The sequence below is a fragment of the Bubalus kerabau genome, chromosome 17, assembly GCF_029407905.1.
Source record: "Bubalus kerabau isolate K-KA32 ecotype Philippines breed swamp buffalo chromosome 17, PCC_UOA_SB_1v2, whole genome shotgun sequence".
Classification (NCBI taxonomy): Eukaryota; Metazoa; Chordata; class Mammalia; order Artiodactyla; family Bovidae; genus Bubalus; species Bubalus kerabau.
Window position 1 is genome coordinate 30,252,737 of NC_073640.1, and position 18,898 is coordinate 30,271,634.

General features: G+C 35.9%; 1 long non-coding RNA gene across 1 annotated transcript; it reads left to right on the forward strand.

Moving 5' to 3' along the window:
* The first annotated feature begins 13,138 nt into the window (after positions 1-13,138).
* On the forward strand, positions 13,139-14,998 carry LOC129632605 (uncharacterized). Its single transcript, XR_008704600.1, has 3 exons — positions 13,139-13,180; positions 13,268-13,356; positions 14,980-14,998. It is a non-coding gene; the product is annotated as an uncharacterized LOC129632605 (long non-coding RNA).
* Positions 14,999-18,898: the final 3,900 nt, after the last annotated feature.

Genomic DNA, 18,898 nt, shown 5'->3' on the forward strand with positions numbered 1-18,898 from the left:
AACCCTCCTCACCACAAGGCCTGTAACAGTACTCTTCAAGAGATATAGGAAATAAAATTTTTACTACCTTCTTGATGATTTGCAAAATAAAATAGGGTTCTTTGAGATTAAGAAACTTACCTTTCTTCTTCATAACCAAGCCTGAAAAAAAGACCACCTGGAAACTGTTTTCTAGGAGAACCCTAAGCAAAATAGTTGGAAAATTCAGATAGTAATAAAATTTTGGTTTGGAATAGGACTGGATTAAATTTATTACAAACATTTTCTACTCTCAAGCAAAACCAAAGATAAAATAAGAGCAACTTTTACAAGTTTGGGTTGAGTATCAGTGTTCAAACATCAAACAGGATTAAATCTCAATTTCTGAGGATTAGGAAGAGCAAGATGCCACTTGTTCTTCTTATGGCAACACTCAACGTTCTTTATGGCGCTTGTCGTCGTGTGTGGCCCAGCTGCTGTCAAACAGGCTGCTATATATCTTGCTAAATGTAGGTTTGAATTAAAAATCTTCAGACATTTGTAGGAAAGTAGTGTAGATATAGCTGAGGGGACTCTGAAAAAGATAAATGACTTCACATTCTTCCTATTAAGAACTGACCAGAAACAAGCACAGAGACTGTGTTTTGTTTTTAGAGTAATAAAAGAAGACTGATAGTTTAATTAGTTTAGAATAAGGTTATAAGTGACAGGTCCTGTGCTCCAGCTATTACCTAGTAAGATGTCATTATATATTTTCAGACAAATAAACTCCTTCCACCACCAAGGAAGGAAAAGTATTTTTATTCGAAGACAAAAAAGTTCTTTTTTAGAACTTGTTTGGCACAGATTCCTTAATCATTGTCACAAACATTCCATTTCTTTAGTAAGCTTGCTGAATTCATGAACTGTGCTAGAGAGTGGAAGGTTAAATTTTCCATTTTCATTCACTGACTCATATATGCATCCTTGAAAAGGGGGAGTATTTGTGGAAAAGAATGACTAGAAATGTACTGCATTTTCTTCTCCATGAAATGGGGATCTTGAGGTTTGTGAGGCAAATAGGGGATTTGCAAATGTGTGTGTGTGTGTGTGTTCCGTTGTGTCTGACTTTTTGAGACTCCATGGACTATAGCCCACCAAGTTCCTCTGTCCATGGGATTTCCCAGGCAAGGATATGGGAGTGGGTTGCTATTTCTTCCTCAAGGGATCTTCCGGACCCTGGGATTGAACCCACATCTCTTGTGTCTCCTGCATTGGCAGGCAGGTTCTTTACCAACTGCGCCACCTGGGAAGCCCATAAGCTGTTAAATCTGAAGTCTATCCTCCTTCCTCTAGACCAGGATGCTTTATTAGGATAGTCTTTTTCCTTTTCCATCTTCATAAAAAAAAAAAATCACACCCTGTCTATCTTCATGTTGGGCAGTATTCAGAATCCTGACTAAATCCCATATGGTATAAGCCCTTTTTATGGTTCATGTTAATTTGAAAGAGTAGTTATCACACTAAACATTTACAACACAGACCATGGAATTTTTAGGACACTTTCATGAGGTTCATAGATATTTTAAAGCCCATCCATGTATCTCCAAATAAAAACTTTGGCATAAGGATAGTTGAACATGGAGCTTATTTGAAGGAAAAATGGTAAAGACATGCATTAAATCTGTGATTTTCCATACAACATATTTGCCATGCTATTCACTCCATGTCCACGTCATGTACTGGAAGTTTAGAAGGAGACGCCTCCTATCTTTTTATCATTCTAAGAGGAGAAAATAAAATTCCCTAAATATTCAATGATTTTTTTTTCCTTTCTTATGAGCAATAAAATATACTGGAATTTTTTTCATGTGGGAAATAAAAGAAAGACTTCATCTTTCCATTCAGATAATCCTTTTACCTTTGAATGTTTAACTCCACCTACCTATCTGTTTATCTATCAAAGTAACAAAATAGAAAACTAAAGTCATCTCCACATGTATACCTGTGGCGGATTCATTTTGATATTTGGCAAATCTAATACAGTTATGTAAAGTTTAAAAATAAAATAAAATTAAAAAAAAAAAAAATGAAAAAAAAAAAAAAAAAGAAAACAACAAAAAAAAAAAAAAAAAAAAAAAAAAAAAAAAAAAAAAAAAAAAAAAAAAAAAAATAAAGTCATCTCCAAATTCCCCAAATTACTTCTAGAAATGAAAACAAAGTGTTCATTTTAGTACATAGGCAGCTTTTCAGAATTTACTCTCCTAAAGGCTAGTTTGCATTTCATTTCAACATCTTGCTTTTCTTCTGGTGGAGGATGGGAGCTGTCCAGGGCATGTTGAGTGGAACTGTATCTACTTCATTCTCTTTCAAGTTTTCATGGTCTCTGATGACCTTCTGTTACTTTGTAGCCATTATTCGGCATTGACTTTCTAATTCCTAGGAGGCAATGATACCTCTGACACCAGACTGCATCTGTGCCTAAATCAAGGACAAAGACAGGTGGCTTGGTGAGATTTGCTTGAGATTCCAGGACGGTGAACATTACCATATGTTCTATTAGTTTGTTAATTAGTAGGGTGACTATACAATTTATCATCTAAGCAGGGGCACTTTTGAGAGAGAAAGGGGTGCTAATAATAATACGACCTGGTGACAGGTGTAAGCTGGGACTGACTGGGGCAAACTGGGGTATATATATGGTCAGTCTCAATTAAGAATATGAGGTGCCTGCCCTTGTGTTTTGTCCTGGAATCACTGAAATCTCCCACATCTAGTCATCCCTCACACCTCTGTCAAGTGATGCACTGTAGACACACAGCTGATGGCCCTCCCCTCAAACCAGTTTTTTGAAATAATAGTCTTTTAAGAATTTCAAAAATACATATAATTGTTTTAAGATTTTATATATTTTATAGCTCTTCTTACAAGTGTTTTCTCTGATGATAATATTTTTTAATCCCTTATAAACCATTTATATTCCTTTTCATTCTCCAATTCAACTATCACTACCAACCGCCCCCTACCTCCAACATGTGGAAATTCCCAACATCTTATTCTTCCTTACTAGCTATGGAAGCTTTTGGGGAAAGGATTAACCTAGGATTGATCCCCTGGAGAAGGGATAAGCTACCCACTCCAGTATTCTTGGTCTTCCCTTGTGGCTCAGCAAGGGAAATAAATAATCCGTTTGCAATGCAGGAGACCTGGGTTCGATCCCTGGGTTGGGAAGATCCCCTGGAGAAGGGAAGGGCTACCCACTCCAGTATTCTGGCCTAGAGAATTCCATAGACTGTGTTGTCCATGGGGTCGCAAAGAGTCAGACAAGACAGAGCGACTTTCAGTGTTCACTTTTAATTTTCTTTGTCTTCATCAGTAATAAGAGAGTAATTCCAGGGGATTGTTTAGTGGATGAAGTAAAATATTATTCACAGTGCCTAGAAATCATAGAAAACAAAAATAAGCAAGCAAAACCCAAAACCTCTGGATTGTATTGAAGTTTCAAGAAACCATCAAAAATATCTAATTCATAAACTGCTTCAGCTGGAAGATGAGACAATTGATTTCTCATCTTAAATACTGAGGGTTACAGAGAGGATTTTTTTAAATGGGAATATAATAGATTCAAAGTATGAAATTAAATAAGCTTATCATTGATTGATTTCATTAACACATTTGTGAATAACCATTAATTTTTACACTAGCCATTGATTTATCACTTGAGGCAGTTATCAAAAAAAAAAAAAAAACAAAAAAAACCAAAACCTTAAAACCAACTCAAAAATAAGGATTTCTAATAGACATCTCAAAACTTTAAGTCTAGCAAAGGATGAGACTTATATTCTTTTCCCTGAGGCTCAAGAATAAGAAAGGGCTGCTTATAGCAAACATTCAATCTGAATTTAAAATATTTTTAAGAATTCTAGCAGGAGGAGGAAGTTTACTGATTAAAAGCTAGTTACCATTTTACAAAGATGTTTTATATTTCTTAGTTTATATTTTCATGAATAAAGTCATTATTGCTTCCCACCTTCATAGCATGTTAGATGCTCACCTAAACATTGGCTGGTTCCAAAGTAAATTACTTAGCCACTGAACTTGAGAGATAGAAATAGTCTGCTTCTCCATTTTCCTACCCTTACAAGACATGCTTACAATGCTCCGTTTTTATGTCTGTCTTCCTCATTTATGTCTATTTTCCCTAGTTATATAAACATCTTTCAGAACAGGAGCTGTGCTTTCTTTTTCCTCTTCTTAGCTCCAAGCATCCACATACTGACTAAATGTTTGAATGAATGGATAAGTGGTTTTCTCTTGAACCTTTCCTGTGGAGGCCAGTTGCATTGGAGATACCTCTGTTTATTCATCCTTTATTTACTTTTTCATGAGATTTAGAATGATGAGCATAAACCCATAGTGATATAGAAATCTTATCTAATTACAGATGAGTACAGTATATAATAAAATCTCTGTGCCTGTAGATCATCTTTTTATATATAACTGTCTTTGAGATACTTAAAGGTGTAATAGATAATGAAAACATTTTATAAATTCAATGGGAGGAAATTTTCACTAACACCCATGGTATGCACATAATGCAGATATGATGTATTCTCTTTGTAAAGGTCAAGACTCTTTAAATTAATTTCTCTTTAAATCTGTTGGAAGATTCTGAATGTTATCAAAAGATCATGTCATTTGACGGAAACTCCTATAGAATAAGAAAAAATTTTTTTTAAAGCCACTTAGATTATTTTTGAGAAATAAGATTTGTTTTAAAATATCTGAATTCCTTTTTCTTTAAGAAAAATGTAGTTTACCAGGAGAGCTGACTTCTGTGAGGTAGTTTTTAGACAAGGCCCTGGGATTGAAGATGACACATAATAGCTGTCTGCATTTCCAGTTATCTGTATCCTAGTAAGGGAAACACATGTTTGTATGTTGAGCTTTTATGCAAATTCAGGTGGAGTTGTCCACCTGAAGAAGTGAAGTTGTGAGAAGTGAAATATAATGGTGGAAAAGACTGCTGCTGTCATCCTGGGTAGGTGTGCTATCCACAGGTAGCAGAGTAGCATCTGACAAAAGAAAGTATTCTCTGTCTCTGTTGTCTGGGGATAATTATTAGTCCTATGTTGCTGTTGTTCCCTTGGTCAGTAGTGTCCAACTCTTTGCAACCCCTTGAGCTGCAGCACACCAGACTTCCCCGTCCTTCCCCGTCCATCTCCCAGAGTTTGCTCAGACTCATGTTCATTGAGTCAATGATGCCATCCAACCATCTCATCCTCTGTCAGCCCCTTCTCCTGATCTCAATCTTTTCCACCATCAGAATCTTTTCCAATAAGTTGGCTCTTCGCATCAGATGGCCAAAGTATTGAGCTTCAGCTTCAGCATCAGTCCTTCTGATGAATCTTTAGGGTTGATTTTCTTTAGGATTTGCTTGTCTGATATCCATGCTGTCCAAGGAACTCTCAAGCCCCACAATTTGAAAGCTTCAGTTCTTTTGTGCTCAGCTTTCTTTATGGTCCAACTGTCACATCCATACACGACTGCTGGAAAAACCAAAGCTTTGACTATGTGGACCTTTGTTGGCAAAATGATGTCTCTGCTTTTTAATATGCTGCCTAGGTTTATCATAGCTTTTCTTCCAAGGAGTAGGTGTTTTTTAATTTCTATGTAGTCCTATGACTTGAAGGCAACTCTCCACGGAATTTTTAAAAAATTGTTACCATGCCATTTTGAAAAAGTCTTTTAGATGACTGGGTTTAGAATTTTGCTATCCTAGCCAGACAGTGAAATGGAATGGAAATAATATACATTTTGTTGTCACATACTTAATACTTATGGTCAAATACTTAAACTCTTTAACTTTGTTTCCTAATCTAAAGAGATAACTAACGTGTGAACGTGAAAGTGTTAGTTGCTCAATTGTGTCCCATTCTTTGCGACCCCATGGACCCACCAGGCTCCTCTGTGCATGGAATTCTTCAGGTAAGAATATATTGGGGTGGGTTGCCATTCCCTTCTCCAGGGGATCTTTCCAATCCAGGAATTGAACCTGGTTCTCCTGCATTATAGGCAGTTTCTTTACCATCTGAGCCTCTAGGAAAGCCCATAGAGATAATAACAACACTTATTTCAAAAAATGTTAGTGATGGTTCAGTGAAATGGTTCTGTGGCTACATACAGCAAATTATAAAATGTATGTCAGCAAATATTATCATTGGTTATTAGTATCATCTAGTCATTTATCCTTTGGGTAGGTGTTTATGGTTGGTACTTCCTATTCTCAAGGCTCTGATAGTGTTTAAAAATACAAGTGACACACAAAAAGTCACTCAGTTAGCAGATGAATCCATGATTACCCTAAAAAGGGACTTTGATAGTTTTGATTTAGATAAGATAATTTTCAGTTTTGGTGGGAAGTGAATGTGGTGGCTGGAATGTTGGTTTGGGAAACATTTTCTTAAAGCTGGATTTGGAGGAATAAATATGTTAGAGACCTGAGATAAGAAAGCTCGCTATACCAGAAGGAAGATGATAGGCATGGGAAAACATTTGGTGGAAATGAAGGATGGTAAGGCATGGAATTTAGATGGAAATTTTGGAAGTGTAATCTGGTATCTGACTGCTGTCAGCTTTAAATGATAGGCGAGGCCTGTGAAATTTTTTTGTAGACACCTGGAAGAGATTGTTTTTGACACAGAAAGGATCAAAACATAAGATGGATAAGGAAAAGAAAAAAAAAAAAAAAAAAAGCCCGAGACCCAGACAGAAGACTCTTCTTGCTAAACTAGACTACTTGAGATTGAATAGGAACTATAGAAGACTCAAGGGTAATCAAGTGGGAAAAGATTATGAAGTTAAAAGTGATAGGATTTGAAGATAGATTGACTCCTGCATACAAAGGGAACATTACAATTCTAAACTTGAACCACTGGGAATTTTCCATTGTTGGAGGAGGAAGTTAGGGAGAGTTTCTAAATTATTTAAGAAAAGATGATCTTTCTAGTTTTGTACAATGAGATGTCTTGGGGATGCTATCTGGCAGTTCTCTGAAATGTGGTATAGACTTCGGAATTTGGATTTTAAAATACATACTCGAAACTGGAGATAATTAGCCAATGGAATTAAACAAAACTAAGATTTGAATTGTAATCTTTAATAAGACAGAGGCATTCCTTTGAAAGTGATCAAGCCTCTTGGAAACAACTGACAAATGGAACAATTCAATCAGAATTCAACACTCTGTTTTTTTTAAAAAAAGATCTGTGGGACCCTCAAACCTCTTATAAAGGGAAACTTTCTGCTTTTGAAGCAGGTTTAGATAAGGGGACATTATGGGGCTCTGATATTGGTATTCTATTTATACATCCACTTGTCATGGTTGGATAAGTTCTCATAAGATTGGAAATTCAATCTTTTGATTTAGTCATTTTAGAAGAAGATTTAAATTCTTTTAGAAAATTTGCTGCTGTTCCCTAGTTGATTATTACTAAATAAAGGAAGTAAATTGTGGCATAGACAGCCTCCACTAGGTCCCTCATAAACACTCCATTTCAGGTGAACAAAATGGTAAATGCATTTCCTGTATTTTCTATGCATTTAATGTATCAAAAATTAGTCAGGAGACCCAATGTCCTGTCTTAATTCTGCCCTATTTCAGTGTAGGAGCATAAGCAAATGACTTAAAACCTTTGTCTTGGTTTCCTTATAATGTAAAGTGTGGAGGAATACAGGGATATTTTTATTTAACTAAAATAGAATTAGTGTAAAGCTCACCTTACATAGTAATAGTGTATATTTCTGAAGACATTCTTTCAGCCCTAGAATACAACAAGGGTGTCTGGAGGTAATTTTAGGAGGAAATGTGAAAGTAATGGCTAGTGCAGTAACTGAAACATGTGAACTGCTTTATACATATATGCCATCTGGGTGAATGCAATTCAACAGACATATGGAGAAAGGCAGGCAGAAGAAACAGTCAAGGTATGGTAGTGTTAAAATCAACTAAAACCTTGAAAGTCTAATTGGGTTTTCTAAGTGCCTTCATCTTCTGGAAACTGGGAAATTGAGGCTTAAAGAGAGAATCCATCCTTCCAATAAAAAATTTAATTTTACACAAATGTGTTCCAGACTGAGCTAATACTTTCTTACATATTAAAAATGGATTTTCAAAGCAACCATACTCTCTATTATTACCCCTCTTTCCAGAGGTGACATTTAAGTATGAGAGAGGCTAATTAACTTGCAAAGAGTTGTCCATGGAAGCTCTGAGTCCTGACTATGATCTGCCCATGTTGAGTCTTTGAGAGTGAGAACTTTGTTCAGTTTTTCATAGTAAGTACTAAAATACCAATAGCAACAGAGAAATGGAGATCCCCTGGCTACCTAGAAATATAGTTCTCATAGCAACTTACTCACTTATTTGAAGTAGTAGTTTAGCAAAGCCAGAAAGTTCTTTCCAATTCCAACTGACTTTCTTCCAAGCTCTGAGTCTGTGGGCAGTTGCCAATGCACAGGGCTGGGAAATGTGATATAATGGTGCCTGCAGGCTAGGAATCTGGTCTGTGGGACATATTGTTATTTACAGAGTTGCCATGAAACTTGGCTGGAGACTCAGCCTTCTATATGGGAGCCAGACTCTGAGTGTCTTTGGCTAATCAGTATGCTTCCAGGGAGAAAAAAATAATTGCTGGTAAGCAAAGGCACTGTTAATCATTAACTGTGTGGCATCTGCTTCCACAATTGCATTTCTAAAAGATCTGGATAATCACATCCTTTTGAAAATGGTCTATTAATGCATTTTTGCTATTATTATATTTTGAGCACTGGTAATACCATGTTAATCATGAAAGGCCTCCCATTTTGCAGTGTGCAGACATATCTTATTGATTGATAGGAATATCCAGAGAAAGTGGAATGGATCAACAAAGACTGTGATGCCTTTATCCCCTGCCAAGCCCAAGGAAGTAAACTGAATGCTTTGTGCATCTTCTTCTCTCACAACTTTCTCTGGCTATAATCAGGATTAGATCCAAAATAATACATATCTTCCCAAGCACAAATACATAAAGAATAAATAGCGCCACCATGTAAAATTGGGTTGGAATCTCAGTCCTGACACTAACCATCTGTGTGACAGTAAATAGAAACATTCTCACCATCAGTTGCCTCTTCTTTACAATATGGGCTATAATTTGTGCCTTTAAGTATTCTTATGAAGATTAAATGAGGTGACACATGTAAAATGTATTGGCACAATAAATTACACTCAATAATTCATTCAGCCCTTGATAAATTATCATTTCCCTTCTCTGTAACATTAGGCTATTGGTGTGATGCCCCTATTTTTTTATGCTTTATGACCTGGCAGGTTGGAGGGTACTCATATGGACAGTAGAACAAAATACTGCGATTTGGCCTGTCCAGGATGTGTGGTTTCCCAAAACTATTAGACATTTGGTGAGAAAACTAAAAGCTGCCTGGAGCAGTTTTGAGAAACGGAGCAGTATGGTATTGATGATAACCACTGAAAGTACTGGATGTCAGACTCAGCATTAACCATCACCAAGATTCTGGCCTCTCCCAGTGGGGGCACATAATATTACAAAGCAGCAATCATCTGCTCCATTCCCTTCAACTATGAATAAGGTAGAGATACAGAGTTGACAAACTGAAAAGGAAACCATCTTACCAGCTCCAATCTGCATTTAAAAGAAATGTGAAAATTATATGCCTAAAATTTAGGTGATTTTTCCTATTAGAAAATGATTTCCAAAATTAATACTAAGGCTAAAAACTGCTAACTTTTACTGTCAGTTTATTCTATGATGATAATTATGCCCATCTTATGCTTTATTCACAATATAAACATGTCAAATGGTTACTGTTTCTGATTTTTATAGATAAAGAAACCAAAATATAGAAATGTTACATAATCCATCATAAAACAATGCCTCAAAATAATAGAGTTGGGAATTCGGTCCAGAACCTGTGTCTATTCAGAACTGGACAATAAAAAGAGTCATGATTTTTGAAGTCTGAAAAAAGTTTTAGACAGAGTGTCTTCGAGAGCCATGGAGTTTTTGATCTTAGGCAATCTCCAGTTCCAGGTAATTTTATTTGGTTTTAATATTTGCCTGGGCTGTGAAGAACCATAAGGTGTTTTCACTCTCTTGTATTACAAACAATGCACAGTAGATCAAACGCAGAAGATTAAATGCTATGACCCTCTGAAGACTCAGAGGCCATTAGAAATAGCCTCTGTAATCCTATTCCTTTTAGATGGGAATCAGAGATGCTCCGGAAGCATATGTCGACTTTACAAATAAAATCGCTAGTTATTTCACCAGCAAAATGAATTTATTCAGAAATAGCCAGAGACATTGCAATTCAGGAAATGCAAGCTATGGAGGTCTGTAGGCAAATCCTAGGACAAAGAAGGGGACCTTGCTTTTAAGAGAAAAGAGGGGAGTCAGGAGGGGCTGTCCTAAATAAAGGTTCGATGGAGGAAACTAAGAATTTAGGAAGCAGTTGGTTCTCATTGGCTGAACTGCTACATCTCCTCTATACTGGGCTATTGCTTGGCAAGGAAAAAACCTTTCTCTGGCTGGAGAATTAAAGTAGAATTGTAAAGTAAACTGCAACAGTGTGTATGAGGGCTCCCTGTGCAGAGTTTCCTGACTCCATTTTTAATGGTTTCTCTTTATTAATTTTTGTACATATAAGGGGACGTCACAATTACTCAGCATTTTGATGCTTTCTAGTTTTGTCAGTATTTCAAAACTTATTCCCCAGATGACAAGCTTTGTTTCAACTTTCTGTACTTACAGCCTGAGCCAGTTAGGATTCATCCGACTTCTGACCTTTCCCAGCTTCTGGACTTAGACACTTTCTGGCAGTCAGGATTTATTGAGCAGGATATAGGGCACTTGGTGCTCTTTTTTTGTACATGCAACTTCTTATTTTTAAATAATTTTATTATGAAAATACCACATGCACAGGTAATAAAAATTGCACACAATAAATAAATAGTTGTGGTATGCAGGATCTTTTAATTGCAGTGCACAAACCCTTAGTTGTGGCATGCAAGATCTAGTCCCCTGACCAAGGATTGAACCCGGGCCTCCTACGTTGGAAGCACAGTCTTAGCCACTGGACCACCAGAGAAGTCCCCCAAATTAACATATTTTAATGCTTATATCTCTCTAACATGGTTTGACATCTGAAAAGGCAAGTATTCTCCCATTACTCCTCTCTTTTAGAAATCTTTCTGGCTATTCTTAGGTGTCTGATTTTCCATATGGGCTATAGATTTGGCTGATTAAAATTTCTTATCTATTTTGTTTCTGATATTTTTGAGTAGGATCTGATTGTGTTGGCAATTTGTATTAGAATTATTTTTATTTATTTTATTTATTTATTTTTTTTAGAATTATTTTTAGAGTGATGGTTTTCAAAATGTATTTCAGTCATTTGTTGCCATCAACAATTATGGTAATGACCATTTAACAACATCTCTAATTGTTTTCTTAGACTAGAACCCTAGGAATAGGATCATAGAATGTATCAAAGGTACAGAGATGTGTGTATCTTGTAAACTTGCTATCTTATAAACTTGCTTTCCTTAAAGATTAGAGCAAGCACACGAAATTACTATTTCCCCTATCTTCTCTCCAGGACCGAATATATTGAATATACTATGTTTAAGTGTTTCAGGAATTTTCCTAACCAAAATATCTATGAAATATAATGAGAGGGAGACTCACTAGGATAATTTGGTGGTTATGTCTTGTTTCCTTTATTGTACTGATGGGAAAATCAAGGCAGAAATTGTTAAGACCTGGTCAGAATCATGTAGACATAAGCATTAAAGAGATCTATGTCCAGTGCTCTTGTTCTATGAATTGGAGCAGGAATATATGCGCAAGTATACACACACATATGATTTCAACCTCAGATATGTTCCCTAATTAGAATTCAATCTGTCCCTAAGAAATGTGTTGAAATGCCATTTATAAGCCACTGAGTAATAACCAAAGAGTTTTGATGATTGTAAAATTCCAAATTTTAGGTAGAGACTGAATGTAAAATAAGATCACAGCATTTCTTTCAAACTGCTGCTTTCTTAAACTTAGAAGACAAAACAACATTAACTGGAAGTTTCTTTTTAACTTTGCATCACTTATTTATAAATTCCTTTTTAATGAAGTACATGTATGATATCCATATGTTTTCAAAGATGATGGCACTCAAAACAATGGCAATAAAAGACTGAGGAACAGTTTCATATAATTTTCATTGTTTCTTTTCTGAGTTATAGGCCACATATCTATATTATTACATGGAGTATATTTCTTTGGTATAAATATTTAAAATATGATGATATCTATAAGAACAAAAATTCCAGGACCAGCCATATATTATAAGTGTATAATTATTTTCTGATGTAATTGATTTTTTGCTAGACACACTAAACTAATTTGTAATAATGGCTTTATAACTGACAGTGGTAAAATATTTACATGATAAAGTCTTGAAACATGGTAAAATTGCTTCACAGTTTTTGGACATTAACTGTTTCACGGAAACAGTCTCAGATACTCAAAATGGCATGGAACATGAACAAACAGACAAAATATGGGCAATTTCCACACAGGAAAATTGAAAATAAAAGAGACAAGCATTTTCAGATGACCCATCGTCAATCTGTGTTAACTTCCCATCAAATTCAAGGGGGAAGAAAAATGCCCTTTTGGTACTCTCCTTGACAGAGAAACATCACTCTCTGACTTACGGGAAAGAGTAAGTGCTTCTAAGAGCTACTCTAGCCAGAGCTGGTTCTGAAGAGTTATAAGTCCATAAAAAATATTATTTTTAAGTGGTCTCCACAACCCCAGATTCCACAACATCTTACTAGCTTTTGCTTTCAAGTATGCTTAATTGATAGACTACATTTTCTTTAGAAACTATATCCAAATATCTTTTAAAAATATTTTAATTAGTGATTATATTAATAACTAGAGAATGACAGTGATTTAAGTACAAGCTTGTTCATATTTTGTTCCATAATTTTCGTATTTTCTTTTGAGCTTTTCTGTATAGGCTCACTCTACAAGGCAACCCACTCCAAGATTCTTGTCTGAAAAATTCTATAGACAGAGGAGCCTGGTGAACTACAGTCCATGGGGTCGCAAGAAATCAGACATGACTGAGTGACTGAGTATGCATACATGCACAAGTTAAATGGGGTTGAGTTAGAATGCCAAAATTGTGACATAGTTCACCAATTAAATTCTAATGATTGCAGATCTACTTTTATCCAGAGTGCCTGCTTAGAACTAAAAAAAGATGAACACAGCATGTAACATTCTTGCTCTCAAGGTCTCTTCAACCTGGGTGAGTTTCTCTGTGTGTGTGTGTATCTGTGATATCGAGATCACTATAATTATTTTTCTTAATACATAAAGATTTTATTTTTTGAGCAGTTTCTGACAAAATTAAAAACTATTTCTTCAGTGGATCTTGCTTTTAGTATTATATCTAAAAAGTCATTACCGTACCTATGACAATGTTATCTCTTATGTTATATTCTCGGAATTTTTTAGATTTGAATTTCATATTTAGGTCTGTGATCCATTTTGAGTTAGTTTTTGTTAAGGATCTATGTTTAGATTCACTTTTGTGGAAGTGGATATCCAGTTGTCCCAACACCATTTGATGAAAAGATCATCTTTTCTCCAACGTGTTGCCTTGGTCCTTTGTTGAAGATCATTGACTATTTTTTAAAAATTATTTTTAATTGGGAGATAATTGCTTTATATTGTTGTGTTAGTTTCTGAAACAATGTGAATCAGTCATATGTATACATATATCTGTTCCCTCTTGAGCCTCCCTCCCACTCCCCCATCCCACCACTCTAGGTCATCACAGAGCACCGAGCTAAGTTCCCTGAGATATACAGCAGCGTCCCACTGGTATTTATTTTACTCATGGTAGCATGGATGTCAATGCTACTCTCATTTCACCTCATTCTATCCCCCCCCCTCTGTATCAACAAGTCCATTCTCAACGTCTCTGCATTCTGGCCTTTGAATGATAATTAATTCTTGGATAATAATTCAAGAATCTATATGTTGCTAGACACAGATACCTTAAAAAAAACAGCTATCTTTTTCTTCCCTGGCTAGGAGTGGATATCCTTTAATTACACTTCCTAAGAGATATATATATATATATATATATATATATATATATATATATAAAACCTGAGATTCTTTGTCTTTTGTCAGTTTGGAGGAGTTCTCAACCAGTTTCTTTGAATATTACTTCTCAAATTATCTTTACTTCCAACATTTAGAACTTAGAATAGAAATTTATGTTGGAACTTCTCAGTCTGTCTTACCTGTATCTGATTTTCTTTCATATGTCTCTTTGACTCTCTGTGTTTTATTCTGGGTATTTTGCATAATTATGTCTTCTAGTTAATGGATTTTCCATTTGTGTCTTTTATGCCATTTAGAATTTCCATTCTAAATCTCTGAGTGTGTATACTTCATATATATATATATTTATTTTTTCAACTTGAATGGTAATTTTTTATTGTGTCTTTTTCTTATCTCATATTTTCTGTTTCTAGTTTCAGCTCCTTAAATATTTTCTGCATATAGCTATTATATATGGACTCTTGTGTCTAGTATTTGTTTTTTCATTTTAACTGTGAGCTTCTCTTCCTTGGGACTTTATGTGTAGACATTTCCTGAGCCCCAGATTACTCGAGTATATTTCCAGAGATCATTTGAATTTTCTTTTTCCAGATTGCTGGAAGCATTGTCAACCTAAATCCTTTAAACCAAATTCTTTGCTTGAATTTGGGTGTGAAGGCAATATGATGGAGTGTGAATGATTAGGCATTCTCATGAGAGATTTTGGGATTTTGGTTTAATTCTTTCTTGAAGTTAGATGCAAGATGATTTTCCTACCAGTTCCCCCTATGAGATGATGTATTTTTTTTGTTTACAGTTTCACAGAAGGTTTGCAAACATGGAGACTCAGCATAATGTAGGAGATTTATGATCATCTCTCTGTGTTATGTGGATCTGTGGCCTTGCCTCTTGTATTCTTGATGTGGTTATTAAAACCTTGTCTTACAACTCATGTTCTACTTTTTTTTTTTTTTATTCTGAAGATTTCCCTTTATTTAAGCCAAAAGACTTTAGGAATATACTGCTCAGCATCTTTATATATCATTCAGTGTGGTTGGTTTCTCAGCATATCTGATATGCTATGTTGTCAGAAATAAAAGTCTCAAACTAGTTTTAGTGTTTATTTTGAATTCTTTGCAAAATGGATCAACGTTGATTATTATCTGAGGTCAATTACCAAAGTGTCTGGGAGGTCAATTGGAAGACCTATATTCCTGCTGATTATTTCCTTCCTTTGCTGACATGTCTTTTATTTACAATTTCCCTCCTGATATGAATTTATAAATGAATACTGATGGGTCATTATTGTTGAACTCAGAATCTCCAAGGGGGCACGACAGTGGAGAGGAAGATGAATGTGTGTAATTCTGCAAGTTTTCCATTGTGCCTGGAGAACTGAGACTGCTTTTGATGTTTCCTGGGCCCTCTTTGTCCTAGTCATCTTTTCTGACTAGTGCTTAAGTGCTTTTCAGACAACTCAGTGGAACCAAGAAGATGTGCAGCCAGAAATGTGTCAGTTAGAAATTCAAGCTACTGCTCCCAGTATCTTTGTTCTCTTGATTGTTCATACTGGTTCTCCAATTTTCTGTTTTCATATTTCACAGTGCTTGCTTAGGTATTTTCTTTTCTGTCTTGACTGTATAGATCATCTCCCTCTTAGAAATGTTTCTCTTGAAAAGGAAAGTCACCCTGGACCTTGCCTTCAGGCTAACCTCCCCACTCTATTGAGACTTGATAACAGGAAGCTTTCATTTATGAACTAATCATCTTAATTATTTTCCCACTGGCCCTCCCTTACAAAGCATCCTCAGTTCTAGCTTTAACAATTGGCAGAGAATAAATACATATTGGGAAGGTTAACATTATATTTTCCAGTTTTGATTAGTTCTGTTGCATTGCTTTGCATTAGTTTTCAGAGCAACGATAGAAAAGAAAACTTCCAAAGCAAGTTGCAAATTGAATCAGTGTGTATACTGCTGATATTCTGGAAACTCTTTCACCCTTCTTATTAATTTATACTAAGGGAGTAGGCAATTTTCAGATTTTATTTTGAGATGATAAACTGTAATGCATCTAAACATGTGAAGATACATATTTAATGCACTTTAATGCATTTATGGTCTCACTGCTAAAATGTAGAGTCCTAAATAATCTTGTGTAGGAATGCTTACACTGTCGCTGAAACATTCCCTACAGAGCTATGAATATGTACCAGTGGGGGCTCTACCATACTAACTTGTTGAAATATTTCTATCTCTGCAACTTTTGCTTGGTACTGGGATTCCACTGGTCAAGGAGTTTAATGTGCTGCTGTGCATTATAAATCCAGAGATGGAGCCAAGGCTTGATTTTCCTTTCCATGGAGGATTTAAGGCTAGTATTTTATTGAAAATAACTCAGGAGACTGATGTAACTATTATTGTGGATATAGTATATTTATCCTTGTTATTAGTAATGTTGAGTTTTGTCTTTCACTACAAATATCAACTTAAAAAAATTTATTTACTTTTTAACTGAAGGATAATTGCTTTACAGAATTTTGTTGTTTATTGTCAAAACTCAACATGAATCAGCCATAGGTATACATATATCCCCTCCCTTTTGAAACTCCCTCCCATCTCCCTCACCATCCCACCCCTCTAGGTTGATACAGAGCTCCTGTTTGGGTTTCCTGAGACATACAGAAAATTCCAGTTGGCTATCTGTTTTACATATGGTAATGTAAATTACCATGTTACTCTCTCTCCATACATCTCACCCTCTCCTCCCCTCTCTCCATGTCCATAAGTCTATTCTCTCTCTGGTCCTACATTGCAGCCCTGCAAATAAATTCTCTAGTACTATTTCTGTACATATGCATTAGTATACAGTATTTATCATTGTCTTTCTGACTTACTTTACTTTGTATAACAGGCTCTAGGTTCATCTACCTCATTAGAACTGACTCAAGTGTGTTCCTTTTTATGGCTGAAAATATTCCATTGTGTATATGTACCACAACTTCTTTATCCATTCATCTGTCAATGGACATCTAGGTTGCTTCCACGTTCTAGCTATTGTAAATAGTGCTGCAGCGAACAATGGGATTCAGTTCAGTTCAGTCACTCAGTCGTGTCCGACTCATTGCGACCCCATGAACCACAGCACGCCAGACCTCCCTGTCCATCACCAACTGCCAGAATCTACCCAAACCCATGTCCATTGAGTCGGTGATGCCATTCAACCATCTCATCCTCTGTTGTCCCCTTCTCCTCCTGCCCTCAATCTTTCCCAGCATCAGGGTCTTTTCAAATGAGTCAGCTTTTTGCATCAGGTGGCCAAAGTATTGGAGTTTCAGCTTCAACATCAGTCCTTCCAATGAACACCCAGGACTGATCCCCTTTAGGATGGACTGGTTGGATCTCCTTTTAGTCCAAGGGACTCTCAAGAATCTTCTCCAACACCACAGTTCAAAAGCATCAATTCTTTGGTGCTCAGCTTTCTTCACAGTCCAACTCTCACATCCATACATGACTACTGGAAGAACCATAGCCTTGACTAGACAGACCTTTGTTGGGAAAGTAATGTCTCTGCTTTTTAATATGCTGTCTAGGTTGGTCATAACTTTCCTTCCAAGGAGTAAGTGTCTTTTAACTTCATGGCTGCAATCACCATCTGCAGTGATTTTGGAGTCCAAAATATATAGTAAGCCACTGTTTCCCAATCTGTTTTTCATGAAGTAATGGGACTAGATGCCATGATATTAGTTTTCTGAATGTTGAGCTTTAAGCCAAAAATGGGATACATGTGTCTTTTTCAATTTCCTCAGGGTATATGCCTAAGAGTAGGATTGCTGGGTCATATGGTGGTTTTATTCCTAGGTTTCTAAGGAATCTCCATACCATCTGCCATAGTGACTGTATCAATTTACATTCCCACCAACAGTGCAAGAGTGTTTTCTTTTCTCCACACCCTCTCCAGCATTTATTGTTTGTAGACTTTTTGATGATGGCCATTCTGACTGGTGTAAGGTGATATCTCATTGTAGTTTTGATTTGCATTTCTCTAATAATGAGCGATGTTGAGCATCTTTTCATGTGTTTGTTAGCCATCTGTATGTCTTCTTTGGAGAAATGTCTTTTTAGGTCTTTTTCCCACTTTTTGATTGGGTTGTTTGTTTTTCTGGAATTGAGTTGTTTGAGCTGCTTGTATAGTTTGGAAATTAATCCTTTGTCAGTTGTTTCATTTGCTTTTGTTTTCTCCCATTCTGAGGGTTGGCTTTTTACCTTGCTTATAATTTCCTTTGCTGTGCAAAAGCTTTTAAGTTTAATCAGGTCCCACTTTCTCACTTTTGTTTTTATTTCCATTATTCTAGGAGGTGGGTCATAGAGGATCTTTCTTTGATTTATGTCATCGAGTGTTCTGCCTATGTTTTCCTCTAAGAGTTTTATAGTTCTGGTCTTACATTTAGGTCTTTAATGCGTTTTGAGTTTATCTTTGTATATGGTGTTAGGAAGTGTTCTAATTTCATTCTCTTACATGCAGTTGTCCAGTTTTCCCAGCACCATTTATTGAAGAGGCTGTCTTTGCTCTGTTGTATATTCTTGCCTCCTTTGTAACAAATAAGGTACCCATAGGTGGGTTATTTCTGGTTTGTTTCTGGGCTTTCTCTCTTGTGCCATTGGTCTGTATTTCTGTTTTTGTGCCAGCACCATGTTGTCTTGATGACTGTAGCTTTGGAGTATAATCTGAAGTCA